This window comes from Calliopsis andreniformis, chromosome 11 (assembly GCF_051401765.1).
Source record: "Calliopsis andreniformis isolate RMS-2024a chromosome 11, iyCalAndr_principal, whole genome shotgun sequence".
In the NCBI taxonomy this organism is placed as follows: Eukaryota; Metazoa; Arthropoda; class Insecta; order Hymenoptera; family Andrenidae; genus Calliopsis; species Calliopsis andreniformis.
Window position 1 is genome coordinate 3,758,189 of NC_135072.1, and position 11,955 is coordinate 3,770,143.

Here is an 11,955-nt window from a genome sequence, read left to right on the forward strand (position 1 = left end):
GGGTTGAGGATTGAGGATCGAGGATTGAGGATTGAAGATTGAATATTGATGATTAAAGATTGGGCGTTGAGGATTGAGAGTTGTGGATTGAGGACGAGGACTGAGTGTTGAATATTGATGTCTGAGGTCTGAGGATTGAGGATTGAGAATTGAGAATTGAGGATTGAGGATTGAAGATTGAGGATTGGGTATTGAGGATTGACGAATGAGGATTGAGGATTGAGGACAGCGGATTGAGGATTGAAGATTGAGTATTGAGGATTGAAGATTGACGATTGAGGATTGAGGATTGAGGATTGAGGATTGAGGATTGAGGATTGAAGATTGAGTATTGAGGATTGAAGATTGAGGATTGAGGATTGAGGATTAAGGATTGAGGATTGAAGATTGAGTAATGAGGATTGAAGATTAAGATTGAGTACTATGGATTGAAGATTAAGATTCAGGATTGAGGATTGAGGAATGAGGATGGAGGATTGAGGATTGAAGGTTCAGTATTGAGGATTGAAGATTGAGAATTGAGGATTGAGGATTGGGTATTGAGGATTGACGAATGAGGATTGAGGATTGAGGACAGCGGATTGAGGATTGAAGATTGAGTATTGAGGATTGAAGATTGAAGATTGAGTATTGAGGATTGAAGATTGAGGATTGAGGATTGAGGATTGAGGTTTGAGGATTGAAGACAGAGTATTGAGGATTGAAGATTGAGGATTGAGGATTGAGGATTGAGGATTGAGGATTGAGGATTGAAGACTGAGGATTGAAGATTAAGATTGAGGATTGAGGATTGAAGATTAAGTATTGAGGATTGAAGATTGAGAATTGAGGATTGAGGATTGAGGATTGAGGATTGAGGCTTGAATATTGAGGATTGGGGACTGAGTGTTGAGGGTTGAGTGACGAGGATTGATGTTTGTGGATAGAGATTTGAAGATTGCAGGTTGAGTATTGAGTATTGAAAGCTGTGAAATCATGATATTCTATTGAGGATTGAGGATGGACCACTGATTGTTGAGGACTGAGGGCTGAAGATTGAGGATTCAGGATTGAGGATTCAGGATTGAGGTTTGAGGTCTGAGGATTGAGGTTTGAGGATTGAGAATTGAGGACGGAGGATTGAAGATTGAAGGCTGAGGATTGGGTATTGAGGTTTGAACATTGAGGATTGAGGATTGAGGTTTGAGGAGTGAAGATTGAGGATTGAGGATTGAGGATTGAGGATCGAGGATTGAGCATTCAAGATTGAATATTGATGATTAAAGATTGAGGTTTGAGGATTGAGAGTTGTGGATTGAGGACGAGGACTGAGTGTTGAATATTGATGTCTGAGGTCTGAGGATTGAGGATTGAGAATTGAGAATTGAGAATTGAGGATTGAGGATTGAAGATTGAGGATTGGGTATTGAGGATTGACGAATGAGGATTGAGGATTGAGGACAGCGGATTGAGGATTGAAGATTGAGTATTGAGGATTGAAGATTGACGATTGAGGATTGAGGATTGAGGATTGAGGATTGAGGATTGAGGATTGAGGATTGAAGATTGAGTATTGAGGATTGAAGATTGAGGATTGAGGATTGAGGATTGAGGATTGAGGATTGAGTATTGGAGATTGAGTACTGAGGATTGAAGATTAAGATTGAGTACTGAGGATTGAAGATTAAGATTGAGGATTGAGGATTGAGGACTGAGGATGGAGGATTGAGGATTGAAGGTTCAGTATTGAGGATTGAAGATTGAGAATTGAGGATTGAGGACTGAAGATTGAGGATTGGGTATTGAGGATTGACGAATGAGTATTGAGGATTCAGGACAGCGGATTGAGGATTGAAGATTGAGTATTGAGGATTGAAGATTGAAGATTGAGTATTGAGGATTGAAGATTGCGGATTGAGGATTGAGGATTGAGAATTGAGGATTGAATACTGAGTATTGAGGATTGAAGATTGAGGATTGAGGATTGAGGATTGAGGATTGAAGATTGAGAATTGAGGATTGAGGATTGAGGATTGAGGATGAGGGCTGAGGGTTGAGGATTGAGGTTTGAGGACTGAGGACTGAGGATTGAGGATTGAGAATTGAGGATTGAGGATTGAGGGTTGAAGATTGAGGATTGGGTATTGAGGATTGAAGAATGAGGATTGAAGATTGAGGATTGAGGATGGAGGATTGAAGATTGAGTATTGAGGATTCAAGATTGACGATCGTGGATTGAGCATTGAGGATTGAGTATTGAGGATTGGGGAATGAGTGTTGAGGGTTGAATGATGAGAATTGATGTTTGTGGATAGAGATTTGAAGATTGCACATTGAGTATTGAGTATTGAAAACTGAGAATTGAGTATATTATATTGAGGATTGAGGATTGACAACTGATTGTTGAGGACCGAGGGCTGAAGACTGAGGGTTCCGGATTGAGGATTCTGAATTGAAATTTGAGGACTGAGCATTGAGGATTGAAGATTGTGTATTGAGGGTTGAAGATTGAGAATTGAGGATTGAGGATTGAGGATTGATGATGAGGGCTGAGGGTTGAGGATTGAGGTTTGAGGACTAAGGACAGAGGATTGCGGATTGAGGATTGAAGATTGAGGATTGGGTATTGAGGATCGAAGAATGAGGATTGAGGATTGAGGATTGAGGACTGAGGATTGAGGATTGAGGATTAAGGATTGATGGTTGAAGGTTGAATATTGATGAATGAAGATTGAGGATTGAGGATTGAAGGTCGTGGATTGAGGACGAGGACTGAGGATTGAGTATTGATACTTGAGGCCTGAGGATTGAGGATTGAGGATTGCGAATTGAGGATTGAGTATTTAAGATTGAGGATTGTGTATTGAGGATTGAATAATGAGCATTGAGGATTGAGGACAGAGGATTGAGGATTGAAGATTGGGTATTGAGGATTGAAGATTGAGGATTGAGGATTGAGGATTGAGGATTGAAGATTGACGATCGAGGATTGAGCATTGAGGATTGAGTATTGAGGATTCAGGATTGAAGATTGAGTATTGAGGATTGAAGGTTGAGGATTGTGGATTGAGGATTGAGGATTGAGGATTGAATATTGAGGATTGGGGACTGAGTGTTGAGTGTTGAATGATGAGAATTGATGTTTGTGGATAGAGATTTGAAGATTGCAGATTGTTTATTGAGTATTGAAGACTGTAAATTGGTGATATTCTATTGAGGATTGAGTATTGACAACTGATTGTTGAGGACTGAGGGTTGAAGCTTGAGGGTTGTGGATTGAGGACGAGGACTGAGGGTTGAATATTTAAGATTGAGGTATGAGGACTGAGGATTGAGGATTGAGAAATGAGGATTGAGGATTGAGGATTGAAGATTGAGGATTGGGTATTGAGGATTGAGGATTGAGGATTGAAGATTGAGGATAGGGTATTGAGGATTGAAGAATGATGATTGAGGATTGAGGATTGAGGATTGAGGATTGAATATTGAGTATTGAGGATTGAAGACCGACTATTGAGGATTGCGAATTGTGGATTGAGGGTTGGGGATTGAGGATTGAAGACTGAGTATTGAGGATTGAAGGTTGAGGATTGTGGATTGAGGATTGAGGATTGAGGCTTGAATATTGAGGATTGGGGACTGAGTGTTGAGGGTTGAGTGACGAGAATTGATGTTTGTGGATAGAGATTTGAAGATTGCAGGTTGAGTATTGAGTATTGAAAACTGTGAAATCATGATATTCTATTGAGGATTGAGGATGGACCACTGATTGTTGAGGACTGAGGGCTGAAGATTGAGGATTCAGGATTGAGGATTGAGGATTGAGGTTTGAGGTCTGAGGATTGTGGATTGAGGATTGAGAATTGAGGACGGAGGATTGAGGATTGAAGACTGAGGATTAGGTATTGAGGTATGAACATTGAGGATTGAGGATTGAGGTTTGAGGAGTGAAGATTGAGGATTGAGGGTTGAGGATTGAGGATCGAGGATTGAGGATTGAAGATTGAATATTGATGATTATAGATTGGGGGTTGAGGATTGAGAGTTGTGGATTGAGGACGAGGACTGAGTGTTGAATATTGATGTCTGAGGTCTGAGGGTTGAGGATTGAGAATTGAGAATTGAGGATTGAGGATTGAAGATTGAGGATTGGGTATTGAGGATTGACGAATGAGGATTGAGGATTGAGGACAGCGGATTGAGGATTGAAGATTGAGTATTGAGGATTGAAGATTGACGATTGAGGATTGAGGATTGAGGATTGAGGATTGAGGATTGAGGATTGAGGATTGAAGATTGAGTATTGAGGATTGAAGATTGAGGATTGAGGATTGAGGATTAAGGATTGAGGATTGAAGATTGAGTAACGAGGATTGAAGGTTAAGATTGAGTACTAAGGATTGAAGATTAAGATTCAGGGTTGAGGATTGAGGACTGAGGATGGAGGATTGAGGATTGAAGGTTCAGTATTGAGGATTGAAGATTGAGAATTGAGGATTGAGGATTGGGTATTGAGGATTGACGAATGAGGATTGAGGATTGAGGACAGCGGATTGAGGATTGAAGATTGAGTATTGAGGATTGAAGATTGAAGATTGAGTATTGAGGATTGAAGATTGAGGATTGAGGATTGAGGATTGAGGTTTGAGGATTGAAGACTGAGTATTGAGGATTGAAGATTGAGGATTGAGGATTGAGGATTGAGCATTGAGGACTGAGTGTTGAGGGTTGAATGATGAGAATTGATGTTTGTGGATAGAGATTTGAAGATTGCAGATTGAGTATTGAGTATTGAAAACTGTGAATTGAGTATATTATATTGAGGATTGAGGATTGACAACTGATTGTTGAGGACTGAGGGCTGAAGACTGAGGGTTCCGTATTGAGGATTCAGAATTGAGGTTTGAGGACTGAGGATTGAGGTCTGAGGATTGAGGATTGAGGATTGAGTATTGAGGATTGAAGGTTGAGGATTGTGGATTGAGGATTGAGGATTGACAATTGTATATTCAGGATTGGGGACTGAGTGTTGAGTGTTGAATGATGAGAATTGACGTTTGTGTATAGAGATTTGAAGATTGCAGATTGAGTATTGAGTATTGAAAACTGTGAATTGATGATATTCTATTGAGGATTGAGGATTGACAACTGATTGTTGAGGACTGAGGGCTGAAGCTTGAGGATTCAGGATTGAGGATTCAGGATTGAGGTTTGAGGAGTGAGTACTGAGGATTGAGGATTGAGGATTGAGAATTGAGGATTGAGGATTGAGGATTGAAGATTGAGGATTGGCTGTTGAGGATTGAACATTGAGGATTGAGGATTGAGGATTGAGGATTGAGGATTGAAGGTTGAATATTGATGAATGAAGATTGAGGATTGAGGATTGAGGGTTGTGGATTGAGAACGAGGACTGAGGGTTGAGTGTTGATGCCTGAGGTCTGAGGATTGAGGATTGAGGATTGCGAGCTGAGGATTGAGGATTGAGGATTGAAGATTGAGGATTGGGTATTGAGGATTGATGAATGAGGATTGAAGAATGAGGATTGGGGATTGAGTATTGAGGATTGAGGATTGAATATTGAGTATTGAGGATTGAATATTGAGGATTGAGGATTGAGGATTGAGGACTGAGGATTGAAGATTGAGCATTGAGGATTGAAGATTGAGGATTGAGGATTGAGGATTGAGGATTGAGGATTGAGGATTGAAGATTGAGGATTGAGGATTGAGGATTGAGGATTGAGGGTTGTGGATTGAGGACGAGGACTGAGAGTTGAATATTTATGTTTGAGGTCTGAGGATTGAGGATTGAGGATTGAGAATTGAGGATTGAGGATTGAGGATTGAGGATTGAGGATTGAATATTGAGTACTGAGGATTGAAGATCGACTATTGAGGATTGCGAATTGAGGATTGAGGGTTGGGGATTGAGGATAGAAGATTCAGTATTGAGGACTGAAGGTTGAGGATTGAGGATTGAGGATTGAGGATTGAGGCTTGAATATTGAGGATTGGGGACTGAGTGTTGAGGGTTGAGTGATGAGAATTGCTGTTTCTGGATAGAGATTTCAAGATTGCAGGTTGAGTATTGAGACTTGAAAACTGTGAAATCATGATATTCTATTGAGGATTGAGGATGGACCACTGATGGTTGAGGACTGAGTGCTGAAGACTGAGGATTCAGGATTCTGGATTCAGGATTGAAGTTTGAAGACTGAGGATTGAGGGTTGAGGATTGAAGATTGAGGATCGAGGATTGAGGATTGAAGCCTGAGGATCGGGTATTGAGGATTGAACATTGAGGATTGAGGATTGAGGATTGAGTATTGAGGATTGAGGATTGAAGGTTGAATATTGATGAATGAAGATTGAGGATTGAGGATTGTAGGTCGTGGATTGAGGACGAGGACTGAGGGTTGAGTATTGATACTTGAGGCCTGAGGATTGAGGATTGAGGTTTGCGAACTGAGGATTGAGGATTTAAGATTGAGGATTCGGTATTGAGGCTTGAAGAATGAGGATTGAGGATTGAGGACAGAGGATTGAGGATTGAAGATTGAGTATTGAGGATTGAAGATTGACGATTGAGGATTGAGGATTGGGGATTGAGGATTGAGGATTGAGGATTGAGGATTGAAGATTGAGTATTGAGGATTGAGGATTGAGGATTGAGGATTGAAGATTGAGGATTGAGGATTGAGGATTGAGGATTGAGGGTTGTGGATTGAGGACGAGGACTGAGAGTTGAATATTTATGTTTGAGGTCTGAGGATTGAGGATTGAGGATTGAGGATTGAGGATTGAGGATTGAGTATTGGAGATTGAGTACTGAGGATTGAAGATTAAGATTGAGTACTGAGGATTGAAGATTAAGATTGAGGATTGAGGATTGAGGACTGAGGATGGAGGATTGAGGATTGAAGGTTCAGTATTGAGGATTGAAGATTGAGAATTGAGGATTGAGGACTGAAGATTGAGGATTGGGTATTGAGGATTGACGAATGAGTATTGAGGATTCAGGACAGCGGATTGAGGATTGAAGATTGAGTATTGAGGATTGAAGATTGAAGATTGAGTATTGAGGATTGAAGATTGCGGATTGAGGATTGAGGATTGAGAATTGAGGATTGAATACTGAGTATTGAGGATTGAAGATTGAGGATTGAGGATTGAGGATTGAGGATTGAAGATTGAGAATTGAGGATTGAGGAATGAGGATTGAGGGTTGAGGATTGAAGATTCAGTATTGAGGTCTGAAGATTGAGTATTGGGGATTCAGAATTGAGGTTTGAGGACTGAGGATTGAGGATTGAAGATTGAGTATTGAGGATTGAAGATTGAGGATTGAGGGCTGAGAATTGAGGATTGAGGATGAGGTCTGAGGATTGAGGATTGAGGATTGAAGATTGAGGATTGGGGACTGAGGATTGAATATTGAGTATTGAGGATTGAGGATTGAGGATTGAGGATTGAGGATTGAAGATTCAGTATTGAGGTCTGAAGATTGAGAATTGAGGATTGAGGATTGAACATTGAGTACTGCGTGTTGAGGGTTGAGTGATGAGAATTGGTGTTTGTGGATAGAGATCTGAAGATTGCAGATTGACTATTGAGTATTGAAAACTGTGACTTGAGGATACTCTATTGAGGATTGATGATTGACAACTGATTGTTGAGGACTGAGGGCTGAAGACTGAGGATTGAGGATTGAGGATTGAGGATTGAGGAAGTGGGCTGAGGGTTGAGGATTGAGGTTTGAGGACTGAGGACTGAGGATTGAGGATTGAGAATTGAGTATTGAGGAATGAGGATTGAAGATTGCGGATTGGGTATTGAGGATTGTAGAATGAGGATTGAGGATTGAGGATTGAGGATTGAGGATTGAAGATTGATTATTGAGGATTGAAGATTGACGATTGAGTGTTGAGAATTGAGGATTGTGGATTGAGGATTGAGGATTGAAGATTGAATATGGATAGTCGAAGGTTGAGGATTGAGTATTGAGTGTTGTGGATTGGCGACGAGGACTGAGGGTAGAGTATAGATGTTTGAACTCTGAGGATTGAGGATTAAGGATTGAGAGTTAAGGATTGAGGATTGAGGATGTAGGATTGAAGAGAGAGGACTGAGTGTTGAGGATTGAGTGTTGAGAATTGATGTTTGGGGGTTGAGATTTGAAGATTGAAGAATGGGGATTGAGTATTGAAAACTGTGAATTAAGAATATTCTATTGAGGATTGAGGATTGACAATTGATTGTTGAGGTCTTATGGCTGACGATTGAGGATTCAGGATTGAGGATTCGTGGTGGAGGTTTGAGGACTGAGGATTGAGGGTTGAGGATTGAGGATTGAGGATTGACTCTCGAGGTTTGAGGATTGAGGTTGGAGGATTGATGAGAGAGGACTGAGTGTTGAGGATTGAGTGTTGAGAATTGATGTTTGAGGATTTAGATTTGATTATTGAATATTGTGGATTGAGTATTGAACCATGAGAATTCAGGATATTCTATTGAGTATTGAGAATTGAGGATTGATGTTTGAGTATTGAGGATTGATGGCTGAGGGTTGTGCGTTGAATATTGAGGATTGAGGATTGAGGATTGAGGATTGAGGATTTAAGATTGAGTATTGAGGATTGAAGATTGAGTATTCAGGATTGGAGATTGACGATTGAGCATTAAGGACCGAGGATTGAGGATTGAGGATTGAAGATTGAGTATTGAGGATTGAAGATTGAGGATTGAGGATTGAGGATTGAGGATTGAGGATTGAATACTGAGGATTGGGTATTGAGGATTGAGCATTGGGGATTGAGGGTTGAGGATTGAGGATTGAGGATTGAGGATTGAAGATTGAATATTAATGATTGAAGATTGAGGATTGAGGATTGAGGGTTGTGGATTGAGCACGAGGACTGAGGGTTGAGTATTGGTGTTTGAAGTCTGAGGATTGAGGATTGAGGATTGAGAATTGAGGATTGATGATTGAGGATTGAAGATTGAGGATTCGGTATTGAGGACTGTAGAATGAGGATTGAGGATTGAGGACTGAGGATTCAGGATTGCAGTTTGAGTATTGAGGATTGAAGATTGAGGATTGAGGATTCAGGATTGAGGATTGAGGATTGAGGATTGAGGATTGAAGATTGAGTATTGAGGATTGAAGATTGAGGATTGAGGATTGAGGATTGAGGATTTAGGATTGAAGATTGAGGATTGGGGATTGAGGATTGACGATTGAGTATTGAGCATTGAGGATTGAGAATTGAGGATTGAGGATTGAAGATTGAGTATTGAGGATTGAAGATTGAGGATTGAGGATTGAGTATTGACGATTGAGGATTGAGTATTGAGGATTGAGAATTGAGGATTGATTATTGAAGATTGAGTATTGAGGATTGAAGATTGAGGATTGAGGATTGAGGATTGAGGATTGAGGATTGAGGATGAGGGCTGAGGGTTGAGGATTGAGGTTTGAGGACTGAGGGCAGAGGATTGAGGATTGAGAATTGAGGATTGAGTATTGAGTATTGTAGATTGAGGATTGGGTATTGCGGATTGAAGAATGTGGGTTGAGGACTGAGGGCTGAGGATTGAGGATTCAAGATTGAGGATTGAGGATTGAGGATTGAGGATTGAATATTGAGTATTGAGGATTGAAGATTGAGGATTGAGGATTGAGGGTTGAGGATTGAGGACGTGAACTGACGGTTGCGGATTGAGGTTTGAGGATTGAGGATTGAGGATTGAGGACTGAAGATTAAGGATTGAGGATTGGGGATTGAGGGTCTAGGATTGGAGATTGATTATTGAGGATTGAAGATTGAGGATTGAGGATTGAGAATTGAGTGTGAGGACTGAGGGTTGAGGATTGAGGTTTGAGGAACGAGGGTTGAGGATTGAGGATTGAGGACTGAGGATTGACGATTCAGTATTGAAGATTGAGGATCGATTACTGAGGATTGAGGATTGAGGACTGAGGATTGACGCTTGAGGATTGAGGATTGAGGATGGAGGATCGAAGATTGAATATTGATGATTGAAGATTGAGGATTGAGGATTGAGGGTTGAGGTTTGAGAACGAGGACTGACGGTTGAGGATTGAGGTTTGAGGATTGAGGATTGAGGATTGAGGACTGAAGATTGAATATTGATGATTGAAGGTTGAGGATTCAGTATTGATGGTTGTGGATTGAGGACGAGGACTGAGGGTTGAGTATTGCTGCTTGAGGTCTGAGGATTGAGGATTGAGGATTGAGAATTGAGGATTGAGGATAGATGATTGAAGATTGAGGATTGGGTATTGAGGATTGAAGAATGAGGATTGAGGATTGAGGATTGAGGATTGAGGATTGAGGATTGAAGACTGAGGATTCAGGATTGAGGATTGAGGACTGAATATTGAGTATCGAGGATTGAAGATTGAGGATTGAGGATTGAGGGTTGAGGATTGAGGACGAGGACTGACGGTTGGAGATTGAGGTTTGAGGATTGAGGATTGAGGATTGAGGACTGAGGATCGAGGATTGTGGATTGAGGATTGAGGATTGAAGATTGAGGATTGGGGACTGAGTGTTGAGGGCTGAATTATGAGAATTGATGTTTGTGGATAGAGATTCGAAGATTGCAGATTGAGTATTGAGTATTGAAAACTGTAAATTGATGATATTCTATTGAGGATTGTGAATTGACAACTGATAGTTGAGGACTGAGGTCTGAAGATGGAGGATTCAGGATTGAGGATTCAGGTTTGACGTTTGAGGACTGAGGATTGAGGATTGAGGGTTGAGGATTGAGGATCGAGGATTGAGGATTGTGGATTGAGGATTGAGGATTGAGGATTGAGGCCTGAAGATTGAATATTGATGATTGATAATAGAGGATTGAGTATTGATGGTTGTGGATTGAGGACGAGGTCTGAGGGTTGAGTATTGCTGCTTGAGGTCTGAGGATTGAAGCTTGATGATTGAGGATTGAGGATTGAGGATTGAGGGTTGAGGGTTGTGGATTGAGGACGAGGACTGAGGGTTGAGTATTGGTGTTTGAAGTCTGAGGATTGATGATTGAGGATTGAGAATTGAGGATTGAGGATTGAGGATTGAAGATTGAGGATTCGGTATTGAGGATTGAAGAATGAGGATTGAGGAGTGAGGACTGAGGATTCAGGATTGCAGTTTGAGTATTGAGGATTGAAGATTGAGGATTGAGGATTGAGGATTGAGGATTGAGGATTGAGGATTGAGGATTGAAGATTGAGGATTGAGGATTGAGGATAGAAGATTGAGGATTGAAGATTGAGCATTGAGGATTGAAGATTGAGGATTGAGGATTGCGGATTGAGGATTGAGGATTGAGGATTGAATATTAAGGATTGAGGATTGACAATTGATTGTTGAGGACTGACGGCTGAAGATTGAGGATTCAGGATTGAGGATTCCGGATTGAGGTTTGAGGACTGAGGATTGAGGGTTGGGGATTGAGGATTGAGGATTGAGCATTGAGGATTGACGCTTGAGTATTGAGGATTGAGGATGGAGGATTGAAGAGAGAGGACAAAGTATTGAGGATTGAGTGTTGAGAGTTGATGTTTGAGGATTGCGATTTGATTATTGAATATTGTGGATTGCGTATTGAATAATGAGAATTCGGGATATCCTATTGAGTATTGAGAATTGAGCATTGAGGGTTGAGTATTGAGGATTGAGGATTGAACATTGAGGTCTGAGTGTTGAGGGTTGAGTGATGAGAATTGATGTTAGTGGATAGTGGCTTGAAGATTGCAGATCGAGTATTGAGTGTTGAAAACTGTGAATTGAGGATATTCTACTGAGGATTGAGGATCGACTACCGATTGTTGAGGACTGAGGTCTGAAGATTGAGGATTCAGGATTGAGGATTCAAGTTTGATGTTTGAGGACTGAGGATTGAGGATTGAGGATTGAGGATTGAGGATTGAGGATTGAGGATTGAGGA